At 39.5% G+C, this 13,436-nt stretch overlaps 1 protein-coding gene and 1 non-coding gene across 4 annotated transcripts in view; both read left to right on the top strand.

Moving 5' to 3' along the window:
- The window catches only part of GRIP1 (glutamate receptor interacting protein 1), a 682,693-nt gene that overhangs the window by 413,515 nt on the left and 255,742 nt on the right, over positions 1-13,436 (top strand). The gene's annotated exons all lie outside the window — the stretch shown is intronic.
- On the top strand, positions 10,265-10,349 carry TRNAR-UCG. The gene has a single exon. It is a non-coding gene; the product is annotated as a tRNA-Arg (tRNA).

Below are 13,436 nucleotides of genomic sequence, written 5' to 3'. Positions count from 1 at the left end.
CTAGAGAAGAGAGGCTGTCTTCTGCCCCTGCTCCTTTCCCCGTCCTTCATAATGAGACTGCCTGTGATTACCTGGCCTTGGAGCCAAAGTCAAAAATAACATTGTCTCAGCTTTCTTGCCACATCTGTCGAAGGAGTTTTCTTGAGCGAGTAAACCAAGACTCTTGGCCCGCTTGACCACCACTACCTCTGCGAGTCCTGCCTTCTCTGCCTGGGGCTACGGTACCTCAAGAGAAGTGAACAGACTCTCTGAGAAGGGAATGTATTTTCACAGCTTCGACAGGCTTTGTTCGTTCTCTCTTGTCAGGATTTCGCCATTTCTTTTTCCTTGAGACTGGTTGGCCTCTTGCGCGTAGCGTCGTTGTCCGTGGTGATAACTGGGTGTGACTTGACTTCTTTCTCAGATGCCACCGCTTGGGGTCCACAGGTCTGAACTGTCATACCCCATTGGCGATGGCATTTTCCTCTCCCAGGCTTTACTCTGTCTACCAAAGTCAACATCAGCCAATAAGTATTTACTGACGTTCCACGGGGAGCCTGGCCCCCGGCACCTTTTATCTTTTGTCGCCACTCATTTTAATCTTCCTGTCTTCTCTCTACTGCCTCAAAACTTGGGTCCAAACATCTCTGCTTTCGTTTTACTGTCGATTCCCAAATCGTAGCTGGCCTAAGTGTCATTTTACTTTCTACTTGCCTTCCCTTCCTCTCTCTTCCCAAGCACACGTATGGCCTGAATTAGAATTAACTATCTCGGCCCCTGTCCCGTTAGCTTACTATACAGGCAGCCCTGTTGACCTGCATCTCAATGAGGTGTCTGAGTGAGGCGTTCGTGGCTGGCATCCAACCGCTCCCTGCTGGGCTTCTTTTCTTTCTGTCTGCCCCTTTCTCCTTCCTGATCTCCCTCCTCCAAACCTTGCCACCCTTTCTCTTCTTCCTCTTGAGCATGCCTGGGCATTACTGTATCCGCTGGCACTGAGCAGGACTAACAGACTTTGTTCCGATCACATCCACATTCTCTTCCCTTCAGTCTTTGCTCCTTACCCTTCCCCCAATCACAGACTCGTCATGCTTGAAACGGAAGGTCAGACATTAATCTAGGACCTGTCTCCTGAGAGAACTGCAACTCAACTATCTTGGACAGCCAGCAATCTCATTCTTAATTCTCCCCAACAAGAACAATCTCACAACGTGTCTGATAATCTTCCAAAGGATTATTCAAGTGACCTCCGAGTCCCTCTAAACTCTGAGGTTCTTTGATTGACACTCATCCAATGTTTAATTTTTTTCTACTCAGAAATTCATTTCCTAGGTGCAATCTCAACCCACTGCAACAATACACTTAATCTTTTTTGTCTTAACGGAGGAGGAAAAATACTTCTTAGCCCTTCGCTTTCTGCTACGTTCTTTTAATCCAAGGAACTCTGTATCAGTCATTGAGCTCGTGTCATTGTTCTGCACATGATTGTTCCTCTTCTGATAGCCTCAAATTTTCTGTTTAGGTCCCTCCTCACTTCCCCATCTGTCTGCGTCTGGTCTCCCGGGTCCTCCAGCGTTCCTTTCTAATGGCTCCTTATCCACTCTGTGATGTGATTCAGAATTGATTATCATCTAGGTTGAGAATGCCCTCTCTCTGCTGGACCCCATTCTCCCATCTCCCCATCCTCATTCCTTTTGCTAACCCTCGCTGGCCTCCTCTGTCAGACCCTGCCATCTGGAACAGTTTGACTGTATCTCTCCACCTCATTAACTTTCCATCCCTTTTCAAACCTCACCTGAAACATATCCTTTCTCCTTTGCCTCTACCGCTTAATTTCATCCTACCAAAACCAGCTTATCATTCCAGCCTATAACCTTTTTAAAATACCATGCACTTAAACGTTGTCTCAGAAAATAAGATTGATTGGATTGGATTGGAGTTTGAGCTGTTGTCAGGGCATGGACATATTTCTGTCATAAATACGGAGAGTTGAGAATTCTGCAACCAGATCTCGGGCATGTCTTGCTGTTCTCCCCCGAGTACTACTGATGGTGGGGACAGCGATGGAGTTCCTGCTGTGCTCCTAGTCCAGTGCTCTGGAGGGTTTACAGTGAGTGACTTGGACCATATTACTCCTAGTGGGTCTGAAGGTTTTCTTTTGTAAACTGGCTAGACTTCTCATAGCTACAGGTTTATTTCTCCCCTCCCCACCCCCCATCTTCTGCATAGGACTTGCATACTAGAAATGCTTTATCTCCTTGCAGGAGGCACCTGTCCTACTGAGGGCCTATTTGGCTGTCCCTCACATAACCTCCTATGAACAAGAAGGAGTCCATACCCTTCTGATGTAACTGTGGCTGATCAGGAAGGAAAAGCTGGTTTGTTACTGGGAAAAGGAAGGCCAATTTAGGATGGTCATTCTAATGTGTTAACTTGGACATTTGGGGAAAATGAGCCCCAGTGTTTCATTTTTGCCACATTTTCTAGAATAGGAGAAGGGAATGGGGACTGTATACCTGTCCACCTAGAATATTAGAATCAACCAAGGCAATGTATCTCTAATTCCTTAGCATTCCACACAGTATTGGGGGAAATAGAATTGACTTGAAAGTGAGAAGATATGTGATCCTGTCCCAGCTTTTCTTTTTTTTACCTGTGTGACAGGGGGAAAAAAAAGAAGAAGAACTGAACCTCCTCCTTGAATCTCAGTTTCCCCATCTATAAATTAAAAGCCATATATTTATGCTCATGTTAGCAATAGCAAAATAGTTTAATTTTAATTTACTATTGCAGTTGATTTATTCAAGTTTTTTATCTTAGTAAAGCCCACTTGTTCTGGCAGAAAACATATTTTTAGTAATTTCCCACCATTCGAGAGAAGGCAATATATGGTATTCTGAAAACTTGTAGGAATATAGGGAGCAATCACTGTTTAGATCCTTCTCTCTCTTTTTCTTTCTTATATTAAGTCTCTTGGCACTATTTTGTACATATGCATGAGAGTTGTGCATTGAACTAAATATTAATAATCTATGCATTATGAATCTACAGAAGAAAATTTTCTGCACAGTTTCTTTTGTAATTACTTTATTAAAGTTCCAATACCACATATATTCGAAACAAAAGCAATGAACCAGATGTTTATTACAATTAGCTTCTTGAAGGATGTTGCTTCACCTTTCAAAGGGGAAGAGACACTTTGACCTTGCCATTACAAAAGCAGTAAAAACAAAAATGGTCTCATATTTCTCAGTCAGTGGTGACCACCTAAGTTCAGACGAAGCTTTGGAACAATTAGAAAGTGGCAAAAAGCTTCTCATTAATAATTCAAACTCAGTTATTAAAAAGCACAATAATTGAAATTTGTACCACCAAATTCTGTTTGATTTTCAAAACAAAACTGAATTTGTTTCAAGAAAAGTTCGAATCTAATGTCACGTCACTAACAGTATGTTGCCAGTGTTACACTGGAAACCTTGGAGAGGGGACAACTTGATTACAACTTATTCTGTGTGCTTTTTAATAAGACTTGAAGTTTTATTGTAGGTGCAATACATGCTTTTCCCCTACATTTTCTTCTTAAAATTCTACCCATTTGTGCATGTCAGCACACAGTTGTTGTAGGAAAATTTATTGTTGATAGTATTCTGTTATGTGGATTTCCATAATTAGCATATCTCCCTAATTTGTTTTCAGACTTTCATTCTAAGAAGTGGTGGTGTTGAGTATCTTCAAAGAATTTCTATTGTGTTCTAAAGTGTTGCCTTAGTGTATTTTGACTTTCAAGTCTCGTGATAGATATTTCCTGAGAAATGTGTTTAGGATACATATCCATTTTGTCCAAGGCTTACAAAGGTAGCAGAAAGAAAAGCAATGAGGGAAGGAGCATTGGATGCCATAATATCCAAAAAACAAAGCAAGGACAGTATTTCAAAAAGGGGACAGAGAGCAGCCTTCAGTGAGAAAGAGAGGGAAAGAAACAGCCATTTGCTTTTGTAAGTGGGTCATTGCTGACCTCTGAGAGAACAGTTTCAGCAGAATAGTGATGTCCACAGGCAGATGATAAGGCTGTGAGCACAGAGTCCTCTTCTAAGGTGGACAGTAGAGGTGAGGCCAGCTGGGCAGTAGCCCCTGGGAGTGGAGGGTGGGGCCACAGGGAATGGGGAAGGGTATTATGGGATAGGAGAGATCTGAGCATATTTTCTTTACTTCTCCAGGAAAGAGCCAGCAGAGAGATGAACTTCAAGATGCAAAGAAGAGAAGGGATGATTTCTGGGAGCCAGGCAAGGCAGGGCGAGAGGGAGAGAACAGAATGCAGATAGAGGATACAGATGGTTGCTAGCCTGGGCAAACAGAGGGACGTTCTGTCACAGAGATGGGAAAGCATAGGAAGAAAGATTTTTGAGGTGGGCATTAGGGAAATTAACCTAACCTGACTATCTTAGTAAATTAGAAGGAGATTCTAAAACCTCATATTCTTATGAGCTCCTCATCCAGGGGTTTCTACATTTGTCTCTGCATTGGAATCACCCTGGGGAGCTTAAAAAAAAAAATAGTGACACCTGCATCACTATGCAGAGATTGTGATTTAATTGACTGGGGTGTGGTCTATGCTTTAGAATTTTACAAAAAGTCCCCGGTGATTGTATTTTGCAGATGAGTTTGGGAGCCAGGGACCTAACCATTTAGGCAGCTTCATAGAGATACCACGCTAGTCCTTTGGAATCAGACATGTTTTGGCCAGAGACAAGCCCAGGAATTTTATTCAACTGCTGGAGAAGTTGAGCAGATTAGCCTTCCTGTGACTTGGAAGGCAGAGCCCATCTGAAAGTGGAAATGGAGCCAAAAGAAAGAGACACCATGTCCCGGTGGCATTACTTGAGCCTCTGGTCAAGAACTACCTTAAGTGAGCTTGAGCTCCCCCCTAGGCTTCTTCAGTTATATTAGCTAATAATTTTCCCCAACATCTAAACTAAACTAGAGACGGGTTTTCTGTCAGTTGCAATCAAAAGAAACCTGATATGGATTATCACACGTTTGAGTATATACATTTTGGTAAGATTTTTTAAAATGTAGCTAAAATGACAATTGACTCAACTACTTTTGGACTCCTGGATCACTCATATTCTGCAGAACACCATCATAGTCTCAGCAAATCTTGGCCCCCCCCCAGCTCTGCGTTGAGTAATGAGCACCACCACCAACTTACGATTTTCACTTGGCCATTTTGTTTAGTGAACCACTGATCGAGTGAACCCACCGCTGCCCCCTTGGGAGTCCACATCATCATAAACTAGACGGAATGTCCAGACAGGGATGGAAAAGCAGTGTTTTGTTTCCATGTTATTTTCCTGCCCTTACTATTCTAGGACCTGAGGGCCAGTTGACTCCTCCCGACCTCTCTCTCCCTGCTAAGCAAAAGGTGACTGTTTAACAAGAGCGGACTTTAAAAAGCAGGGTTGTAAACTGTGTTGCTTTGGCTCTGTGGAGTGCACTGGTTTTCTGGGCGTGATCAGCTCTTCTCCCTGATCCCTCTTCCCTTTTGTTACCTTTCTCCTTCCAAGTTCGATGGACATTAACCTGCTTATGATAAAGGGTTTTATCCTCATTGGTATCTTGCAGGATGTCTTTCACCCCATCCCCCAGTTACAGGTAGCTGTCTGCCGAAGCCAGCGTGTACTGGTGTAAGAACCTACAGCCAAATTTTTAAGAGTTTTGTGGGCTGGTTGTGAAACACATCTATTATTAAACATTGTTTTATATTAACGTATAGTGAAATAAATTGTATTAAAAACGAATGTGATAAATACTGAAAATTCATCACTCTCCAATTATTACCTACGTGTTGCTTCACTAGATTTGATTACTTGTCCTCTTAACGTATGGTGTAGCAGTGTGGCCAAAATATCATACGATGGTGTGCTGCCGCACGTCAACTTGAAACTGGCTGTGGTTTGAGTGTTTACACGAGGGAAATTGGCAAAGCCTGAACCCCAGAAAGCCAGGGGTTAAACACTTGCCAACGCACCATCGAATAGATACCTCTGGTCTCTCTGTTCATAAAACCTCTGTAGATGTTTTTCATTATGCTGTCTAAATGGGGATAGTGATTGATTATATGTCAATCTGTATGCAACCATCAGACTATGAATTCTATGAGGTTAATATATATGCTTTACTTATCATTATATCACCAGCAAGTACCCACACTATTTGGCGCAGAGAAAACCATATTGAATGGATAGGGTTAGTTTCTAATGATCTCCTGGATTAATCAATCTCCCATGTTTATTTGGACTTAGAATGTTTCAGGTAACTCCTTTCATTTCACCAGAGCTCTTGACTTTTAAAGTATTTTTTCACATTTTCATAGTACCTCAGGAAGTAAGCCCCAGGACTATTCCAAGGAGGTGCAACATCCTCTCTTACCTGCTCATTTCCCAATTTCCTTTTTAACTGGAGGGGTGTTCCATGCCCTCCTTCTTTTCCTCCTCCTCCCGAAGCCCTCTTAGAGCAGTCTAGGGGAAGATACTGGCAGGAGTCCAGGAATAACACCCGGGAGCTGGAGGCTGAAGGACAAGACTGTTGTTAAATTCTGCATGACAGAATTCCCAGTTGAATTCAATCTGGGGAATATCTAGGACCCCACAGAGTTTCTGATTGAATTGAGTCTTTCCCATTCTCTAAAGCTAGGTGACCTCATAAAGATCAAAAATGAATTTCATTTATTGCCTTTGTTTTCTAAATGGTTTGTTAGTAAATTTGGTTCATAAACTGAAGATTTAGTTATAAAGTCTCAGAATCAAGACAGTTTCCAAGAGTATTAATTGCTAACTATATTCTTATGTAGATGATATTTGTTTTAAATGTAAGCCTCCCAAATGTTAAATTCTGTATAAGAATTAGGGGCTCAAGGCACACTGACCAAAAAAATTTTTCCCTCAGCTGCATCCCAAATGTCAGTATGAAACTAAACAGTTCCAAAAATGGGAGGAATGATATCAAGAGACCAGACATTTTCAGAAATTTCTGAAAGATGGAAAGTAGATAAACTAAAGCAGACATTGCCATCCAGAGCAAATATAAGAACAGTAGAAGGGGGAGGTCATACTTCCTGGCAATGGAGCACAGACAGGCTCCAACCTTGTGTTGGTTTGGGACATTAGGAAGAAGAAGGGGGTTGGAAAATAAGGTGATTGTTTGAAGGATGGAGCAGCTGGGAAATTATAACATGATCAATGTAAATTCCTGAAATTAAAGAATATTTTCAGATTGAAAGGGCCCATTGAGCCCTAAGCAGCATGACTGAAAAAAGATCTAGACAAATTCTCGCGAAATTCTAGGACATTATGAAAAAGAAAAGATCCTAAGAGCTTGTCATGATAAATAAAAACAGACTTCCAATAAAAGAATAAGAATCAATTTGGTATCAGACTTTTTAAGACACCAGATCCTATCCCTTTTGCACTGCTGGTGGGAATGCAAGCTGGTGCAGCCACTCTGGAAAACAGTATGGAGGTTCCTCAAACAATTAAAAATAGAACTACCCTATGACCCAGCAATTGCACTACTAGGTATTTATCCAAGGGATACAGGTATGCTGTTTCGAAGGGGCACATGCACCCCCATGTTTATAGCAGCATTATCAACAATAGCCAAAATATGGAAAGAGCCCAAATGTCCATCGATGGATGAATGGATAAAGAAGATGTGGTATATATATACAATGGAGTATTACTGGACAATCAAAAAGAATGAAACCTTGCCATTTACAACTACGTGGATGGAACTGAAGGGTATGATGCAAGCGAAATGAGTCAGAGAAAGACAAATATCATATGACTTCACTCATATGAAGACTTTAAGACACAGAAGAGATGAACACAAGGGAAGGGAGGCAAAAATAATATAAAAACAGGGAGGGGAACAAAACAGAAGAGACTCTTACATATAGAGAACAAACAGGTTTACCGGAGGGGTTGTGGGAGGGGGGATGGGCTAAATAGGTAAGGGGCACTAAGGAATCTACCCCTGAAATCATTGTTGCACCATGGATGTAAATTTTTAAAAAAAGAAAAAAAAAAGACACTAGATCCTAGAAAAAAGCATACTTCGATGCTTTCAAAGTTCTGCTTTTAAACCTTTGTGCCTTTAAATCAAAGGTGAGCATAAAATAAAGACATCTTTAGGCATATAATGATTCAGTTTATATCCAACATACACTTTTAGAAAAAAACTACCTGAGGATATACTTAAGCAAAAAATATATATATATACATATATATATGTATGTATATGTATATATATACATATATATATGTATATATATATGTATGTATATGTATATATACATACATATATATATACACACACACACACACACATGTGCCTGGGTGGCTCAGTCAGTTAAGCATCTGACTTCTGATTTCAGCTCAGGTCATGATCTCTCCATTCATGAGACTGGGCCCTGCATCAGGCTCTGTGCTGACATCGTGGAGCCTGCTTGGGATTCTCTCTTTCCCTGTCTCTCAGCCCCACCCCCACTAGCACTCTGTCTCTCTCAAAATAAATAACAACAACAAATTATACACACACACACACACACACACACATATATATATATATATATATATATATATATATACACACACATAATCTAGATGAGAGGAGAAGTGTGAAATTCAGCAAGCAATGGATGTAAGAGAGCAGTGAAAAGATATCCCAGAATGGTAGTTATGTAGTGGGAGAACAGTCGATCCAAATTAGAACATATGACCAGAGTCAGAAGAATATCTTCCAAAGAACATGGATGTCTTACAACAATTAATGAATAAATTGGATATATTAATAATGAAGTAGAGATGTAAGTACTGGTTTGCCAGCAAGAAAAAGAAAGGCAGTCAGAAACCTTAAGAAGTATTAAAGCTGGACAAAAAAGTAAAAATTAAATATAAAGCAATATAAAATGTATCATGTTTTTGAACAGTTGTTCGAGAATGAACTTGACCTTTATTCTTGGAAAATTCTCGGGGTGCCTGGGTGGCTCAGTCAGTTAAGCATCTGACTTCGGCTCAGGTCATGATCTCATGGTTCTTGAGTTTGAGCCCCTCATACATAGGTCTCTGTGCTGACAGCCTGGAGCCTGTTTCAGATTCTGTGTGTCTCCCTCTCTGTCTCTCTCTCTGTCTCTCTCTGTCTCTCTCTCTCTCTCGCTGCCCCTCCCCAAATCATGCTCTGTGTCTTTCTCTCAAAAAAAAAATTATATTTGGAAAATTCTCCATTGAGTAGCACAGATCTAGTGACATAGAATTGCCTCTCCTGCTTTAGGAATTCTATCACATTATTTTATTTTGCAGTGAATAATATTTATATAATCATAATTTTGTAGTTGTCATTTATTGGATTTTTCATTTTTATAGTCTATCTGTACAGAGAAAGCATAAAACTAAATTATAATTAGAGAAGAGAATGCACATGTTATAAACTTTTATAATATAAATATAACTACATACCTGATAAGCTTGGAGGCTTTATGGAGGAAAGTATTGGGCTACTAATGTCCTCAATTTTTGTGTAATATATTTTAAGGTACTATGTGAAGTTGACACATTAGAAGAAAACACCACAGTTAAAAAGACTGATACTATCAAATGTTGGCCTGGATACTGAAACTTTTATACACTCTCATGGAAGTATTATTTGGAACTACTACTTTTGGAAAACTGTTACTGATACGTAACATATACATATCATATGACTCAGCTTTATAGCCAACAAAAATGCATAGTACATGACCCAAAAGATTTGTACAAGAATGGTCTTTGCAACACTATTCCTACTAACATGAGACTGGAAACAACACAAGTATCCCTTAACAAGTGAATGGATATAAATACGTAATGGCATTTAATGGCATACAGTGTGGAATTAAAAAGAGCATGCAATAAAATAGATGAATATCACAAACATAATGTTGAATGAAAGGAGCTAAATATAAAAAAGTATACGATTGATTGGTTAAAAAGTTCAAAAACGTTCATCAAGTGGAGACAGGCAGATTTATGAGCTGTGGTTCCACGAGTGTGTTTATTATTTTGTGAAGACTCATCTAGCTCTTCCTTTTGATTGGTGCACTTTCTGTGTATGCACTATATTCCAATAAAAAGCTTATCTAAAAAACTAAAGTGTTAAGTACATTATTTACATTTCATAAGCATGACTTATCAAAGAACTAATGATAACTACCAAAATAGAGAGGAGGAGAAAGAAAAGTGAAGACTGACGGGGCGCCTGGGTGGCTCAGTCGGTTGAGCGTCTGACTTCGGCTCAGGTCATGATCTCACGGTCCGTGGGTTCGAGCCCCACGTCGGGCTCTGTGCTGACAGCTCAGAGCCTGGACCCCGTTTCAGATTCTGTGTCTCCCTCTCTCTCTGACCCTCCCCCATTCATGCTCTGTCTCTCTCTGTCTCAAAAATAAATAAATGTTAAAAAAAAAGAAAACTTAAAAAAAAAAGTGAAGACTGTCTAAGTGAAACAAATGTCCCTCTTTCATAGACGACATTGACCAATACTGCTCAAAATTGACAAGAGAAGAAATGATAACATTTATTTTGGCATTTTCAGAAATTTGGAGACTGAAACTGTAAAAAAAAAGAAATGTTCCCTATTGAGGCATAGGAATGAGAGTGAGAAATAAGGAAGGAAGCTTTTACTTTTCATCTTTTACTTTTCTTCACCATTAACATTAAAAAGAGGAAGACAAAACAAAACTAATATTAACATTGTTAATAATAACACTGCCATTTATTTCATGCTTACCATTACTGAAATACTGAAGCAGATGTTCCACTTAACTTATTTCAATTACATTTTCACACTTGATGTTCCTCACCACATTTATTAGGGTGAATTTATTAACCCAGTTATAATGATACAGGCTAAACATCAAAATACCCAATTATAATACAAAAGACATAAAACATTCAGAAAGAAAAATGTTCGGCTACTGAAAATATGTTTGTTATATTAAGGCACATTTGCATTTGAGCTCCCTAGCAGTCAAGGAGAAAAAAATAAGTTTTTATTGTGTTTATAAATCTCACTTCCCATTAAAAACTTTTGAGAGATAATCAGTACTTGGCAACAAATTCTAGCAAAAATGTACATTTTAAATGTTTATTTAACATATATTAGATACTGGGGCATCTGGATGGCTCAGCCGGTTAAGCGTCCCACTCTTGGTTTTGGGTCAGGTCATGATCTCACAGTTCGTGAGTTCAAGGCCTGAATCAGGCTCCGTGCTGTCAGTATGGAGACTGCTTCGGATTCTCTCTCTCTCTCTCCCTCTCTCTCTGGCCCTCCCCTGCTTGTACTCTCTCTCAAAATAAATAAGTAAACTTAAAAAAAATTTAAATATATATTAGATACTATAATTATGTTATGGCAAAAAGAGAGGAGTTACTTTAAAAACTCATTCCTGGGGCGCCTGGGTGGCTCAGTCGGTTAAGCATCCGACTTTGGCTCAGGTCATGATCTCACGGTCCGTGAGTTCAAGCCCCGCATCAGGCTCTGTGCTGACAGCTCAGAGCCTGGAGCCTGTTTCTGATTCTGTGTCTCCCTCTCTCTCTGACCCTCCCCCGTTCATGCTGTCTCTCCCTGTCTCAAAAAATAAATAAACGTTAAAAAAAAAAAACAAAACTCATTACTGACTTACTGTAAAACCCAAAGACCTGATATGACATAATAATGCAGGGAAATAATTTCTTCAGGAAATGCGGGTAGTAGAATCTGGAGATACTGATCTGGGGAGCATTTCCCAACCTTTATTATTCAGAAAATTAATTATGCTACATATTAATAGTTATTCCATCAAAAATAGGTTCAAGAAATGGAAAATGCAACAAACTGTAACCTCCCTTTTGTAGATCCAAAACTATATTAGCATATTAAAGACCCTTAGAAGTCCAGTAAGAAATAAAGCTAATTAATTTTGTTTAACCCAGTATTTTCCCAATTTATTTGATAATGGGGCCTTTTTTCATTTAATACTAACACTGCAGAAACCAGAGTTTGGAAAACATTAGTTTAACTCAATACGGATTGGAACATAGTCAACATAGAAGCACCAGTCATTAGTAAGTCCCTAGACAGTAGCTTCCAAAACTCGTTGTTTCAAATATAGTCTTGGCAAGTACTAAAAGGTGAATTCTCCAAGAATTGCTTCAAGTGCCAGTATTCTCTGGTATTGTTTATAAAATTAGAGTCCTATGGTTTAGAGTTTAGAAATGCAGAAAGCATAGTTTGTGTCCTATTACAAAAAGTTAGGAGTCTGACAAATTCTGTCCTAGACATACGCCTCCCACTTTCACACAAAAATAACTACAGGGATGTCTACAGCTAGATTAAATTCCCTCCCCCACCCCAGAACCTGTCATTTCAAATAAATTCTGTGTAACCTCTAAATTCTGTGCCACGAAGCACAAAAAAGATGATTTGAATTCCTAACATTTAAAAAGCCGCTGTTACGAACTGACCGACCTAGACTCTCATACGCTGTCTAGTTTTCAATATAAGTACTTCCTGAGGAGCCTGGAAAGTTGCGTCCTCTGCAAAGTAGGCACCCCTTCCCTGGGTAGCTGAATGAGTAAATTTTGTGTATGTGGGATGGGGAGAGGTTCAGTTTTTCATTTGTATATTAGAGAATATCTGCCAAGAATACACACGTGATCATAAGGATATATTGTGTGGAATTCTTTATCTCAATAATTAATCAATACATCCTGAAAATAAAACAGTGGAATGCAGTCATCTTTCAATTTGTTAGAACCTATGGGCATAATTCCAGTTGAGCACAAAACATCATCAAGTTATCTTGATAAAGGTTAACACGAAAGGGGATGCTGCACCATTTAGAATTAGAACTTGATCTGTCAAACAAGCATTCTTATCCACACTGATTCTGACAGTAGGATTATGGCATACCCTTTGAAAACGCGTTAATAGCCTGGGCTTTAATCCAAGACTGTACAGCTTGACTTACAGATAGTTCCTGTTTATAGAATCAAAGGCAAAAAAGATCAATGAACATGACAAAAAGTCTTCCCTCGTCTTAGCGTGATAAAGCGAGGGTAGAACAGTAATTAACAGTGGAAACCCGGTTCCTTAATGTAAGAGAGTAGATTGAGGGACCCCGACATAGTTTTTCTTTCCTTTTTTTTTTTTTAATAAATAAAATGAGTCATAGTTTTGCACTTTGGATGAAATGTAACATGGTGTCCCCACTTTGAAAGGAGAGCCCACCGTGAAGGAATGATGCCGAAGAAAGTCATTACAGAAAGGGGCCTGGCAGAAGAGCTGCAGCCACATGGGACAGAAACTTAGTAATTCTTGGAGGGAAGGGTACTCTCCTGAGATTTTTTAGAATATTTAGGTAAGAGATAACAAAATTTTAAAGGGTTTTT

This window comes from Panthera tigris, chromosome B4 (assembly GCF_018350195.1).
Source record: "Panthera tigris isolate Pti1 chromosome B4, P.tigris_Pti1_mat1.1, whole genome shotgun sequence".
Taxonomy (NCBI): Eukaryota; Metazoa; Chordata; class Mammalia; order Carnivora; family Felidae; genus Panthera; species Panthera tigris.
Note: the sequence above shows the minus strand (reverse complement) of the source record. Positions and strands in the feature narration are given on the sequence as shown.